General features: G+C 54.2%; 1 long non-coding RNA gene across 1 annotated transcript; it reads left to right on the forward strand.

Annotated features, from left to right (window-relative positions):
• Positions 1-14,213: 14,213 nt before the first annotated feature.
• LOC144372352 (uncharacterized) lies at positions 14,214-14,837 on the forward strand. Its single transcript, XR_013432367.1, has 2 exons — positions 14,214-14,438; positions 14,607-14,837. It is a non-coding gene; the product is annotated as an uncharacterized LOC144372352 (long non-coding RNA).
• The last annotated feature ends 699 nt before the right edge of the window (positions 14,838-15,536 follow it).

Here is a 15,536-nt window from a genome sequence, read left to right on the forward strand (position 1 = left end):
CAGGCCACGGTCGCTGGCCCTGTCACCAGGGCTAGGACCCAAGGAGAGCAAGAATGAATCCCTCCCAAACTTCAGGGGGCGCGGGGGGAACCAACTCAAGATAAGTACCTAAGAATTTCAAAACTGCTGAGCTGAGCCCTGTTGGAGCAAGGACAAAGTCAGGAACACGCGTTCTGGCTTCTCGGAATTCGAGGTATTTTGCTGCTCATGGAGGGTTCACCCTGGGGTTTAAAGGAGGGTGTTGGCGGGTGGGGGTGCTAGGATCCCACTCCCCACTGTGATCGACCACAGGGACACATGAGATGTCAGCATCTTAATGCTCCTTTTTTTAAAAAATAACTTTGTTGGGATATGATTTACACACTATCAGTTCACCTCTCCAAAGTGCGCAATTCCGTGGTTTTTGGTGTATTGGGAGTTGTGGGATCATCCTGGCCACACACAGATGTTAGGACATTTTCATCACCTGTCACAGAATCCCCAGGACGGCTTCCCATGGCCTTTGTTGTCCCGGGCAACGGCACACCCATCCTGTCCCTGCGGACTTGCCTACTCGGTGCATTTCCTGTAGATGGACCATGCACAGTGCAGTCTTGACCTGGCTTTTGCACTTGAGTGTGGTGTTTTCCAGGTTCCCCGTGTTGAAGCACGTGTCCGTGTTCCAGTGTTGACGATGCCAAATCCTGTCGGCTCCTGTTTTTGTTTTTGGTACTAGAGATTGAACTGAGCCACATCCCTAGCCCTTTTTAAGATTTTATTTTGAGACAGGATCTCATTAAGTTGCTTAGGGCCTTGCCAAGTTGTGGAGGCTGGCTTTGAATTCGTGATCCTCCTGCCTCAGCCTCCCAAGCTGCTGGGATTACAGGTGGGCACCACCGCCCCCAGTCCTACCCAGCCCTGTCCACTCTGTGGATGCACTGCATTTATCCATGTCCCTGTCAGTGGGTGTTTGGGTCATCCCCATGCTTTGGCGATTAGAAGCAATGCTTTTATGAACATGTATATAAGGAAAACATTTATCATATTTTTAGGTGTAGATGGACATAACACAATGCCTTTATTTTTATGTGGTGCTGAGGATCGAACCTGGGTCCTGCCCATGCTGGGCGAGTGCTCTACCGCTGAGCCACAATCCCAGCCCTACGAATACTTAATGTTTTAAGGACCACCAGGCAGGCTGTTTTCCAAAGTGGTTGTACCTCCTTCAATCCCACAAGCATTGCATGATGGTCCCATGTCCCTCTCCACCCCGCACTTGCTGTTATAGTTTTTTTGATTTGAGTTCTTCGAGTGGGTATGAAGTGGGGTCTCGCTGTGGTTTTGCTGTGCGTTTCCCCGATGGCTAATGAATGATGTCGAACACATCTCCGTGTGCTTATTGGACATCCGTACATCTTCTTTGGAGAAGTGTTCAAATCTTTTGCCCGTTTTTCAGATACCTTAATTATGTTTTATATAAGTGGTAACAGCACATTTAATGTTCTGCCCTGCGTCTTTGCACTTGCCAGGTGCTCTAGAGGTCTTTCTGAGTTTTATAGATCTACCTCGCTATTCTTAAGTAGCTATTCAAGTTTCACAGTGTGGCTTTGCTCTCTTTATCCAAGCTCTGATTGATGGACATTTGTGTGTGTGTGTGTTTTTTTTAAACATTTTCCATTACAAAAAGACAAGGTAATAAATAATAAACATCCTTACACACATCTCTGTGCACCCAGATGAGTCTTTCTGGAAAAGAGAGCCCTAGGAGTAGAATTCCTGGATCAAAAATTGAATTTTGATAAGCTATGAACAGGGCTGGGGCCTACACGTACAAGGCCCTGGCTTCAGTCCCAGCACCACACACACACACACACACACACACACACACACACACACACACACAGACACACACACACGTATTAGTAAACTATTCTAAAAAAGTTTAACTCACATACCTTCACCAACGTTGTGGAAGAGTGGCCCCTCCTTTGGGAGTCCTTGTTTATTTTTTCTGCACTGGGAACAGAACCCAGGGCCTCAAAGGCTGCTACCCAGTTCTCTACCACCGAGCTACAGCCCCAGCCCAAGAGGGCCCCCCTTTTTTTTTTGAATTTTTTTCACAATACCTTTATTCTATTTATTTATTTTTATGTGGTGCTGAGTATTGAACCCAGGGCCTCACACATGATGGGCAAGTGCTCTACCACTGAGCCACAACCCCAGTCCCAGAGTGTCCTTTCAATTCAGTCTTTACCAATACTAGATACGATACATCCTCCCTCCCTCCCTCCCTCCCTCTCTCTCTCTCTCTCTCTCTCTCTCTCTTTCTCTCTCTCTCTTTCACATGGCTATGCAGTGAACCTCACACATGCTAGGCAAGTGCTCTACCACTAAGCCATGCTCCCATCACGTTTTTCGTTAGTCAAAAAGACAGACAGATAGATAGATAGATAGATAGACAGACAGACTCCATTGTTTTAATATTTGTTCACCTGATGGCTCCTGAGTGTAGATTTTTTCCTCGTGATCATTGGCCATTTTTATTTCAATTTCCGTGAGATTTCTCTCTTTTCACCTTTAGTCCATCTTCTCGTGTTTTTATATATGCTAGAGAAGAATAATTTTCCCATGGCCTGTTGCTACATAGTTTTGATGTTGTAAAAAATAGCATGACTCTCTTTTCCTATTTGACTCCTGGGTTGTAGCTTAGTTTTCCTGCTTAATATTGCAAATTATTTTACTTGGATGGTCTTTTTGGGGAGTCAAGGGTACCAGGAATTGATCCCAGGGGTGCTTAACCATGGAGCCACAACCCTTGTCCTTTTTATTTTTTATTTTGAGACAGGGACTCACTAAATTGCTGAGGCTGGCCTCAAACCTGCAATCTTCCTGCCACAGCCTTCGGAGCCACTGGGGTTCCAGGTGTGCACCACCATACCTGGCTCTAATGTTTTTTTTTTTTTTTAATATTTATTTGTAGTTGTAGTTGGACACAATACCTTTATTTTATTTCTTTTTATGTGGTGCTGAGGATCAAATTCAGGGCCTCACATGTGCTAGGCAAATGCTCTACCACTGAGCCACAGCTCCAGCCCTCTAATGTTTTTATGTTAAAAAAGAAATGAATTCCAGGCCAGCCTCAGCAACTTAGCGAGGCCCTACGCAGCTTAGTGAGACCTTGTCTCAAAATAAAAAAATAGGAAGGGTTGGAGATGAACTCAGGGTAAAGAACCCCTGGGTTCAATCCCCAGTACCAAAAAAGAATAAAAATAAAAGAACTGGAGAGATTATTTTAGGATGCAATAACAATATTAAGATAGAACAACTAATTTTTTTCCTTCCTTTCTTTTACACTAGAGATTGAATCCAGGGCCACTTTACCACTAAGATGCACCCCCCGTTCTTTTTTATTTTGAGACAGGGCCTTACTAAGTTGTTGAGACTGGCCTTGAACTTATGATCCTCCTTTCTCGGGCTCCCAAGTTCCTGGAATTACAGGTGTGTCTCATCATGCCTGGCAAGTTAATTTTTCTTAAACTAACAAGTCAAATGCAATTTTTTGTGAATTTCCCCACATAAATGTTTATCAAATGTGATAGTCTGCTTGTAGATCCTACGAAAAAGAAGCAATGAAAAATTCTGTCAAAGGAGAATACTCCTTGCAGTTGGACGTAAGTACGAGGGAGCCGACGTCAGGGAGATGGTGGAACCTGTGTTTGAGGCTAGATGCATCCATCGGTGGGCAGGAAGAGACCGGTGTTGATATCAAAGTTTAGTTTATGACAAAGATGACCTTGCAGTTCAGAAGAATTTGATAAATGGTCTTGGTTCAAATGGCTATCCACTTGAGAGAGAGAAAATGTGTATTCATTTATCTATCAAATATTTATGGCGGCCTCACACATGGCAGGCACCACGCATGAGGACCTGGGATTCATCAGCGGACAAAGCAGACAAAAGAGCAAGTTCCTGGCCTCATGGAGCTCAGTGCTGGCTGCCGAGGCAGTAGGTCCTCCAGGCCCAGGAGGTATGTGGCTGAGTTATGTCACATTGGCAAGTTCTGAGCACTACCCAGGGCCATGGAGGAGCCGTCGGGAGACAGGGAGAGAAACGGCCACTTTAAATAGTCAGAAAAGGTGACATTTCAGCAAAAACTCGAGGGCGAAGGGGCAGCTGGCCTGTGGCTAGAAGTGGGAGGGCTCTCTGGGGCCCAGAGCAGACAGTGCAGGGCCAGAGAAGGGAGGTGTTTGTGCGGCTGTGTTTTGCGCTCTAACATGTGGACTTGTGGGTGCGGTTGGCTAGCATGTGGGCTGTGGCCTGGGCGGCCACCCCTCTGTTTATTTGGAGGCCACCCCTCTGCGGCGGCTGTGCAGGGCCACCAGAGGCAGTGGAGTCTGTCACGCTGATGGTGGGAGCATCACCTGGTATAGACCGTCGCCCAGCTGACCAGAACCTAGGTGCCTGTATCAAGGCCTTCAGCACAACCATGCGATTTTGGATTCTGTGGTGCTTTGGGCATGACCAGATACTCTGCGGGGTCACCTTCCATATCCCAGTCCCTCCGAGTGGACAGAGGAACAGTTAGGTTCCCCCGGAGGAAGGGCTGAAAGCGTGGACTCAACTGTCCATGACAACCAGGTGAGACATATTGTGCCTTAAAGTCGCCAATCAAAGTGGTTTGGTCAAGAACGGGGGGGGGGAAGCATTTGGGCTTGAACTTGAACTTTGACCCTGAGGGTCACAGGAAGGTCCTGAGCAGAGGTGTGATGGGAGTCAGTTTCTGCTTTCACTGGACCAGTCTGGGATCTGGGTGGAGCCGAGGGCAAGAGGGCATGTGTGTGGGGAGGCCCAGGAGGAGGTCAAGGAGAGAGGTGGAGGGCAGTGGAGGAGGAAGGGACTGGGCGGACCCTAGGTGGTTTTGAAGGTGGAACTGCACTAGGGGTGACTGGATTTGGGGAAAAGTAAGGAGTCCTCAGGAGCCCAGCTCTGTAACTGGGGTTTGAGTGGCCCAGGAGACTTCCGAAAGGGCAGGAGGTCAGACACTGATGGCAGCAGAGGCCCAGCAGGGCTGCAGATCTGCTTTGGAAAGGGTCACTCTAGTCACATTTCCTGCCCCATAAGGCAGCTGTGAGCCACGTGTGGCTTCTGAGCACTTGAAATGCAGCCAGTCTGGTGGTGGAGATGTCTCGCTGAGTGTAAGACACACCTCGGATTTCACAGGCTTAGGATGGAAAAAAGTGCAGTCGCTCGAAAGTGATTTTTTATGTTGATCACAAGTAGATAATATTTTGGATGCATTTGGCAAGATGAAATACAGTATTTAAGTTAGTTTCACTTTTTAAAATGTGTCTACCAAAAAAAAAAAAAATCTAATTGCCTAAGCGGCTCGCACTGAGTGTGCGTTGGGTGGTGATTGAAGCTCTGAGCTGGGTGAGGTCGCCCTGGGAGTGAGTGGCCAGACTCCCAGGGGCAAGTCCTCCAAATCCCAGAGGGTGAGGAGGAAAAGGCAGGGGAGGGGGAGGGCGGGGGAGGGCAGGGGCCTGGCGGCCAGGAGACCAGCCAGGAGAGGTCTCCTGCAGGAGCCAGGGGCGGCTGGAGGGCTGAGGACTGGAGCGAGCCATTCTCAGGGAAGCAGGTCCTGCGGCCCTCCACTGCCAGGTTCAACAACAGGGAGCAAGGACTGGGGACCCCTGCCCTGCTCCAGGGCTCTTGGGGTAAGGGGAGAGGAGGGTCCCCTGAGTTCTGAGCTCCCAGTCACCCGAGGGGAAGGAAAGCCAGGGGGTGAGGTTTGGAGGCCCAGCTTAGAGGGCTCAGGAGAAATCCCTACTCACGTTTGAAAACCCATCCCGGGTCCTAACCCTCCACGCACCCCCAATGTCCCGGGCACAGGGATGGCAGACGGGGGAGGAGCAAAAATAACAAGGGGTGGGGGGGGTGGGGAGGGCTTCAGGGTCCAACTGCTGCTAGAAGGGTCAGGATTTGAGCCCAGGGCTGTCTGGCTCCCAGTCTATTCTAACAACACAACTCTCGGTCCTGATGTGCCCAGGGACAAGCATAGGGATGTGGGTGGCTGCCACAGGCTCTTTGTGGCTCCCGGCACTGCAGCGCTTTGTCACCCAGTCTCCTTCGTTGGCGCATCTGTGAAATGGAGCGGTCGTGCCTTAGTGGCCTCGGCACACTGCCTATGAGGGGCACACGAGTCTGGCTGGGGGGCGCGAGCCAGACGGCGCTCTGCATCTGCAGCGGACACTCGCTCCCCAGGGAGGGTGGTGGAGAAGCTGGCCTCCAGCTCACCAGAGCCGAGGGAGGGCACTAGGGCGGACGGCCTCGAGTGTCCCTCGGCCTGTGCCCTCCAGAGCTCTGAGGCCGGTTTCCAGTGCCCCTGAAGGTCAGGCACTCCTTCTGGCTCTGCTGTCCCTTCCTGCCTCTGACTGTCCCCTCCGCCCTGGATAAATAGTGCCTCCGCCCGCCCGCCTCCTCATTCCCTCACGCTTCACCAGAATTAAATTCATCATTCATTTTTTATGGTTTATACATAGTGTAATTTATGTTTTCAAATATATTGAGGTCATACTTTAGCAGAAAAAAAGTATTTCACATTGAAATTGAAGGCATGTGTGTCCCATTAAATGGGGATGTTTGGGATAATTTTAAAAGGCTAAAAGTAGTAGAAGGTAACATTAAAATAAAATTTGAGAGATGTAATTACCCCTAATCGCACCATAAAATAATCAATACTGCATTCCATTATTTCTGACTTCCCTAGTTATAGCTTTTTTTGTTAAGCTCTTGAATATTGATGAGGTGAAAGGGTCGTGTCTCCTGGCGGAGGTCTGATGGAGGTGGAATTAAGGTGGAGTCCTCTCCGATTGTCCCAGGGAGACCACGGGCACTGGGCGCTGCTGCTTCTGGCGGCAGATCCCAGGTGGCAGCACCGGGCTCCCTGATCTCTGGTAAGGAGTGGTCCTGCTCTTCCGACCTAGGGCTGGAGAGGAGGCCGGGGGTGGATGCTCAGTATGTGTGTGTCCTTGTAGTTTTTGGAGTGCTCGCTGCTATGGACCTCCATGCTGACCTCATAGACAAGGTCCTTCGACTTTCTTTCTTTATTTTTGGTCTGGGGATTGAACCCTGGGCGCTTTACTACTGAACTACATCCGCAGCCCTTTTGACTAATTTATTTATTTTGAGACAGGGTCTCGCCTTGCTAAGTTGTTGAGGCTGGACTGGAACTTGCGATCCTCCTGCCTCAGCCTCCCCAGTTGTTGGGATTACGGGCGTGAGCTACGGTGCCCCGCATTCATTTGACTCTCAGGCCAGTCCTCCAGTCGGTGTTAGCAGGACTTCCCTTTTTACAGATGGGCACGCGGTGGGGGGATAGTTACCAAGGAGCAAGGCCTGGGCACTTGTCATGGTGTGTGCACTTTCCCAGCCAGCCGGGCCTCGCTCCGTATCATTACCATGAATAATAAACAGGGTAGGGCTGGAGAATCCAGCAAGAGAGTGCAAGGGTGCTGACCCCCAGGAGAGGATAACCAGCGTTGATCTTGAGGACAGCTGTCACCGGCTACAATGGTGCCGGCCGAGCCGCGAAAGTCTCCGATTCCCTTTGGTGAGGTCTGAGAGCGTCCGTGTCTCTCCCGCACTGTATACAAAGGGTCCACTTCTGAGCCGCCAGGTTCTGTAAGTGGGGGTAACAATAGAGCACCCCCCCATAAGTGGTGTCACCTGCGGAGCCCATACTGAGCACACTGCCGGGCACCTGGGGAGCGCCAGTCATCGGCGGCCGTGAAGCCGCGGTGCTGCTAAGATGCGTTCTCCTCCTAGGCCTCAGCTTCCCCAGCTCTGGAACGCTCCTGGGTGGGGACCGAGCTGGACAGCAGCAAGGCCTCTGGCCTCTCTGATGATCTGCACAGGTCCTGCCGTGTGCCTTTGTGATCGTCCACCGGAGCAGAGTCCCTGGACCGTCATCCCGCCCAGCCTTTGCCCTCCAAGCAGGCGGCCAGTCTGGGGGTGCTCCTCAGCCCCTCTTCTTCCCATCTTGAGGAGTCTGCACCTTTCAAGCTGCAGATGGTTTCCCTGGGGCTCAGGACTGGGTCCAGAGAAGGGTCCTTGGGAGCCCACCTGGGCAGGGAGAGTGGCCAGGGGGTCCTCCAGGCCCTGAGCTGGGAGGTCTGGAGTCTGGACACCTCGTGCCAGAATACATGGGTGTCCTCATGCCCGCTGCTTCCCCAGAATCTAAACCCCTGCCCAGAGTCCAGGAGGCTCTAGGCTTATTAATTACAGTCGCCAAAATATGGCAACACCCCAAAGCCCACACCGAGTGAGCCTCCGAGGCAGAAGGCTGTGAAGGAGGCCAGACACCAAAGACCCGGCGTGGTAGACTCCATTTGTGTGAAGTCTCCACAACACGCAAATCCACCGAGACAGAAAGCAGATCAGCGGCTGCCTGGGGGCTGGAGGAGGGGAAGGTGGGGAATGATCGCTTCGTGGGCACGAGGTTTCCTTTTGGGGCGATGAAAAGCCTCTGGAACGAGGTGGTTGCATAACATCGTGGATGCACTCGGTGCCACCGAGACGGACACTTTCAAATGGTCCCGCTGGCTCACTTGTTCCATGTGTTGTTCTGTTTGTTTTTCCACAATAGAAATAATATATTTTTTTTAAGTCAGGACACCCTGGGGTCAGTGACGTGCCAAGAGCCAGGCTCAGCCTCCACTCCGGGCCTTGGGGCGGCTGCTCAGTCCCAGCACATCACAAGCCCGGGATACGGGGAGCTGACGGCCAGCCTCGCTCCGTGTCATTACCATGAATAATAAACAACAACAGAGTGTATTTTTAAATCTTTCCCTAATGGAGATTCCCAAGCAGCAACCAAAACACTCAGATGACCCTCCACTCCCTTAAGATACTGACACACAGAAGCCGTGTCACTCCCGCAGGAGCGGACCGAGGGCTGCGCACACCCCGGTCCTGGGCGGTGCCCTCACTCCCCGTGGCCGCCCACCCTGGCTTTTCCCAGAGCCACCAGGGGCAGGGGGACAGGAGAGTCTTCTGCATCCTCAGGGTCCCAGCCAGTGCCCTGGCCCCCTGACATGGTCTCCCCACAAGCTCCCTCTCCTGCCCTCTCACCAGGGCCTGTGCTTGGGTGTTGGGAGGGGACACGGGCTGTAGTTGTCTGGAAAGGGCAGTGCCGACATGTCTCTGGTGACACCTGAGGCCCGAGGCACAGGGTCATACTGGAGGTCTCCTGGCAGGAACGCGGCCCACCAGGACTGGCTCCCTGCAGCTCCTCTACGCTTGTTCTTATGTTTTGTGGTACTGCTCAGCAGAGGCAGAGCAGAGCAGTTGCCCCAGGCCAGGCCAGCCACTGACCTCAGGAGGCCTCAGTTTCCCCATCTGTAAGAGAGGCAGGGACAGCGGGTGCCTGTTGGATTATGGAAACGATGCACGTGATGTTTCGGGGCTGTGCAGAGCAAAATGTGACCATTTTCCCCAGGATGAGGCTGAGCCCAGGCCATGCGGCCTTACCGGCTCCCACCCTTCCAGGGTCCACCTGGTAGGCTGGCTGAGGACTGGCCAGAGTGCCTCTGCCCACTGAGTTAGAAGTCAGCTGTTGTGACAAGGCCCATCCTGGGGTCCTCCATGCATTTTGGATAACTTACATGCTTTGCCAGGTGATCCTCTGGGCAGCTCTGGGAAAGACAGACTGCTGTCCCCATTTTCCAGATGAGGAGACTGAGATCCAGAGAGGCCGAGAACTTGCTGACTGTGGGATTCAAAAACCACATTTTTGGATCCAAGAAGCATGGCCTTCAAACGCTATGCAGTGACCGAATTGCAGTAGGGGCTCACTATGGCTGAAAACAGGGGCCTTGCAATGATGCACTTGTCTGGAGTGAGGAGACACAGCTCATCATATTTTTGAAAGAGATCAGAGGCAGTCCTAAAGTCTCTAACCACCTCCTCCTCCTCCTGTGCCTTAGTGTCCCCATTTTTGAAAAGCTGGGTTGGATGGGAACATCTCCAAGGCCTCTCTGAGCACTGATACTCACTCCTTCTCCCATCGTCCTGTGATTCTGTCCTCCCCCACCTCCCCACCCTAGCCTGGCCCCCCTGACACAGCCCTGCAACTAGCCACGGGCCCAGGCCAGCAGCCATGTCAGAGGTAAGAAGAAAGTGTGTCCCTGACGAGGGTGTGTTAGGGAGACGCAGCTGCTGCCAGGCTGGGGCTCCGCTGTTCCCTCCCCAGCTTTCCCGGGTCCCCATTCTCCCCTGCGGTCCAGAAAGGCCCCAGCCAGACCCTGTCCAGAGGCCCCATCCAGACCCAGTGACCCTGGCACCGGCCACAACCCAGCACTGGGTGAGATGTAATTGACAACCATAACTAGAAAGCTCTTTTAGGAAACTTGGGAAATGGAAGGGAGGCCATTAGGAAATTTACATTTGCGAATATGATGTTTAATTAGCAATACCAATAAATTAATAGGAGAATCTTGCTGCGGTTCTAGGTTCATAAAACACCAGCTCAGCCTGCGGAGGAGAAGGGAGCAGCTTCAGGCTGCCTACGGGGAGAGAAGGGAGCCGGGCACCACGGAGGCCCTGCCCCGGCCACGCCCGCCCCTCCTCCCTGCCTCCGCCCATCTTCTGATGGACAGCAGGGTGGAATGAGGCAGCACTGACCACAGAGGTAGGAGGGTCTGAGCTCACAGCCTGCTGCAGCCACTTGTTCCTTGGAGAAGCCGCTCAGCGTCTGAGCCTCCATGTCCTTCTCTGTCAAATGGGAATAAGGATCCTAACAGCCACCTCCTAAGGCCATTGTGACCATGAAAGGAATTAATGTGGCTAAAAGCACACGGAACAGAAAAAAGCTGGCACAAAATAAGCATTGGTTATTAAGCGGCCGCTGCTCCTGCTATTGCCGTTATTAATGGGATAGCGCAGGCGGAGCACCTGGAGAGGCAGGACTTGATAAATATGAGACCTTGTTGGCTTTTAATTTTTCTTTCCCAAATCCAACCTGCTCTCCCAGCCTCCCAGACACCTGGGGTGGCCGCCCTGGTGACCCTTACCATTGGGTCTGGCCCCAAGGCCCTTCTGCCTCCCTCCTGGTTACTGGTTCTGCCCAGCAGAGCCGGGGCTCATTGCACAGTCCCCGCAATGCATTTGTGAACAATGACAGGTGCTGGATTCTGAAGGTGCCTCCCCAGCTTACAGACCCTCCATGGCTCCCAGCTGCTTTCGGATTTCGTTCAGGCTCCTCCTCTGCTGCGGCCCCACAGTGATCTGGCCGCCTCATTTCTCACCCCGGGGGCCTAAGGCACCACATCCTGCCAGATGCCAGCTTCTCCTGCTCCCAGGCACGCTGGCTCCCTCCTGCCCCGACACATGCGGGCTCATTTCAGAGTGCCCCCCTCTAGCCGATGAACTTCTGCTCTTTTACCAAGCACCAGCCCTAGCAGGCGAGAACCAGAGGCTGAGTCACTAGCTCTTGTCAACTTCCTCCGCCCACCACTGTGGCCAGCACCTGTGACAAGCCGGGGTAGGGCCTGAGTCTGTCCTCGGGGACACTCAGATTGTTCGCCTTATTGGGTCCTAGAAGATCTGCTCCATGCATCCTCTGCAGAAAAACCTCCCTTGATATTCCTCCAGCCTCAGTGCTCCCACCTGCCTCGGGTCATCTCTCCACCAGTTGTGATCCCGTGGCTGCTGGGTGTTTTGTTCCTAGGTCTCGACTCCTTGGGACCCAGCCTTTCATCTTTTGTCCTTTCCTACTCCTGCTCTGCTCAATGGATGAATAAACATACATCTAGATCGCCTCCCCCAAGAAGTCCTCCCTGACTGCCCCAGCTCTATTGTAACCATTGCCTGTGTTTTTGTCTGTCTTCTCCACCAGATGGTCAGACCTTGTCCTTTTGTTTATTACTGCTTCCTAGCACCTGTCCTCAAGCCGGTCACATTGGTTTGCTGATAAATATTCCCTGGGTAAGTGAATAAATGAATGGATGAGTAAATGATTATCTGGATGAATGAGGAACCGAGTGAATGGATCAGTGACTCACGGGACAAGCGAATGAATGAACAAAGAAGGGGCAAATGAAGGGACGCGCCCATGAAGGCCAGGCGAGGGTGCTTCCCTGGGCTGGGGGCAGACAGCAGCTCCTCTTGAGTCCTGACCCCACCCCCGGCTTGTTTCCCCAACTGTTTATTCAGCTGTGTAAAGTGCACAGGAAACATGATAATAATTAAAGCAGACACAACAACAGGTAATTAATTGCATTTCCAAAATTTGATCCATGCATATGAATGAACGGGAGGTCACAAACTGTGTGGAGAAGCCCCCATGCTCTCAGAACAGAGGTCCTAGGTCTCAGCGGAGGGAGCGCCCAGAAGCTGACGGCTGGGGAGCTGCCTCCTCTCACTCTCCAGTGTGACCCCAGCTCCCCAGGTTCCGGACAGGGAGGGGTGATTAAGGGTGACCCCGCAGGGAAGCCCAGGGCGGTAGGGATGCCCTCCAGAGTCACAACCACAGGAAGTGTCTGGTGGTGCCTCCCGTGAGGTATGTGCCGGGTGACCACTAGCTCGGCTGGAGCAGGGACCCAAGTCCACGGGCTGCCCGAGGAGGCCTGGGGCTTGGCTAGGTGTGCAGGAGCTCCAAAGCCTGCCTGGGGACTCTGAGTTGGGGGATCTGGATGGGTCTGTGTCCATATTTTAAGTAAGACCCTGGACATTCTGCAAAGTGCCTGCTGGCTAGTCTCAGGTAGCCTCTCAGGTCCAGAATGCCCTCCCCAGGAAAGAAAGTCTCCCTGCACAGAAGCACCAGAGGCAGGATGAGTGCAGCCCGGGGTCCAGGTTGAGTGGCCTGGGCAGGCCCACCCCTGGCTCCAGGCCCCCATCAGCTGCCACAGTCAGGGGAGCTTGGGGGAGCAGGGGAGGGTGGGGGATGAGGTCCCTCTAGGCACAGAGAACTGACTCCCTGTTTCATGGTTCTGCCAAAAAAAAAAGAATGTCACCACCTCCAGGAAGCTGTCTCAGCCACCAGACTGAATCACTGTCCCTGGGCTGCTGAAAGGCCAGCGCCCACCTCTCTCTCAGCTCATTCTCTGGACGGGAGAGTTCGCTCCTCCCTTCTGGCAGGCAGGGCTGAGGCTGCAGAGCCTGTGCGAGGCCTGGGGTAGCGGTGCAGCAATGATCAGGTAGCTGGCAGGGAGGTGCTACCAGAGTGCGCACGAACCCCCCTCATGTCCTTTGTTTGGTCCCAGAGGCTACCTTCAGCTTCTGACTCTACCCCAAGGACATCTCTCTAGCTATAAGCATGAGCTTGGCCCCTGCGACCTTCAACCAATGACGGGTGGGAGTCGGTGGGAAAACATCCAGCGGCCCTGGCTGGGGACAGCCTGCAGGTGTGCTCTGCAGTCCTGTGGGACCCGGGACAGGGAAGCCTCGTTGCTCCTGAGACTGCTGCTTGACATGCCAGGCGTCTCCCTCCATTTTCCTTGGGGTCCTTTCTAAATAAACACCCACAAATCCTTGGTCTGCTTTGGGGAAACTCAAATTTTAAAAGCCACCTTAACCTGGGAGGGGTGAGAATCCTGTCTTACACCAAAACTACCCGGGGGGACCCTGGGCTGCCTTATAGAGCCCCTGCTCATCCCAAGTCTCATCTGGCCCCCGCAGCCCCAGTGGCAAGGTACAAGGATGACAAAACAGAGGCTCTGAGTGGTCACCGTCTCAGCTGGGGAGCAGAGCAGAGGCAGCCAGGCTGGGCTCCAGGCCTGGTGGAGGGAGCAGGAGTCCAGGGCAAAGGTTGCTAAGTGTTTGCCAGGTATCACCTGAACGGCTGTCTCCCTAAGAGGCAAAACTATTTGGGAAATGATTGGGGACCACGAGTTTCCCATGTGTGGGGTCCATCGTATGCACTTACATTGTCAGACTGGCTTCCAGGGCAGTGGGATTTGTATCTCATTTCTAGTGACCCAGATTAGTGCTGCTCTGATGGGCAGGGCTTAGTGGCACAGCTGGAGGGGTGGCCTGACTTCCAGGGGAGGGGTCCAGGGCCCAACACACAGTAGTCTGGGCGGGGGGTGGGGGGGTGGGGGTGGTGGGGGTGGGGGGGTGGTGGGGGTGGGGGGGTGGGGGGGTGGGGGTGGGGGTGGTGGGGGGGTGGGGGTGGGGGGGGTGGAAGGATGGAATTCCTCCTTCCTGTTCCAGCCTTGGACTCTGAGAGAAGGCCCTGTTTAAGTCTGAGCTGTGTGTTCCTGAGCCCATGACCATACCTCTCTGAGCCTTGGTTTCTGACCTGTATCCCAGGGCTCAGGGCCCTAATTTGCAGAGCTGCTGGGACTAGAGATCCCAGTGTGAGCCAGCATTCACCAGGTGCTCAGCAGATGGCCTGGAGAGGCTTCCCAGCCTCTGTGATGTCACCTCTCCCCACTGACTTATTAAGCCTGGGCAGTGGTCAGGTCGGTGACAGCAGGGCCCACTGGGGTTGGGGGTGTCATTAGAAATTGTTCTTACTGAGAAGCCATAAGGCCACAGCCTAACTTCCTAAGGGACCTGTGGGATTGGGAGGTAAACAGCCCCTGAGGGTAGGTGGGACCTCTACCTCCTTCTTGTTACCAGCCTTTTAGGAGGTGGTGGCAGCGTGGAGAGCAGCGATCGGAGCCATGGACCCCGGAGATCACAAGCATGCTGGTCGTGACCATCAGCCCCACCCCATCCTCTGCCACCTGACCTCCCGGGAGGCGGCCTCCCAAGAAGCCCTGGGGAAGACACGTGGAGGACGTCAAATGGCAGATGTCCACGTATAGTGGGCTTTCCTGTAGAGTATTTTAACTTAAAAAAAGAAAAGCCCAAACATATCTCAGTGTTGTAAATACTCCACAGAAACTTGCAAACACTTGCGAAATCGTTCGCACTCCTTTGTATAAAAGCATTAGGCCCCGCTGTCGGTCCTCTCGCTGCGGCAATGTCCAGGCTTGTCCTCGCCGGAGGCTGCACTCTCGGCCCAGCCCCAGGCCCTGGTGAGAGCGGGTGGCCTTCCCCATCCCATTCCACCGCACCCGGGGCTACTGGGGCCTGCAGGGCTCTGCGCAGCCTCCCCACCTCCCTGAACTCGGCCTTGCGGTGGGCGCGAGGCAGTCCCCGGGGCTGGCGCCGGCGGGCGGCGCGCTCCTCGGGCGAAGCACCTGCCGGTCCCGGTCCGGGCTGGGTCCGGGCGCGGCGGGCCATGTCCCGCGCCGCCCGCGGCCGCCGGTAGGGGGCGCCTTGGTCATGCATTATTCATCGCCGCGCCCGCCCGCCTCCCTCGCCTTCCCCCGCGCGGGCTGCGGGCTGCGGGCTCCGCGGAGCGGGAGCGCGGAGCCTTCACAATATTGTGGCAGCTCCGCGAATGACGGCTCCGGGAGGCGGGGGGCGAGCAGCCTCGGGCGGTGGCGGGGGCGAGGGCGGGGGCGGGGAGCGGCCCCGGGTGGGGGCGACGCTGGGTCACATCGTCCCGGAGGGGGCTCTGGCCAAGGGGCTGGTTCAGTGAGGGCAGAGGTTTAGCGTCCGTCCGTCCG

The sequence above is a fragment of the Ictidomys tridecemlineatus genome, assembly GCF_052094955.1.
Source record: "Ictidomys tridecemlineatus isolate mIctTri1 chromosome 12 unlocalized genomic scaffold, mIctTri1.hap1 SUPER_12_unloc_6, whole genome shotgun sequence".
Taxonomy (NCBI): domain Eukaryota; kingdom Metazoa; phylum Chordata; class Mammalia; order Rodentia; family Sciuridae; genus Ictidomys; species Ictidomys tridecemlineatus.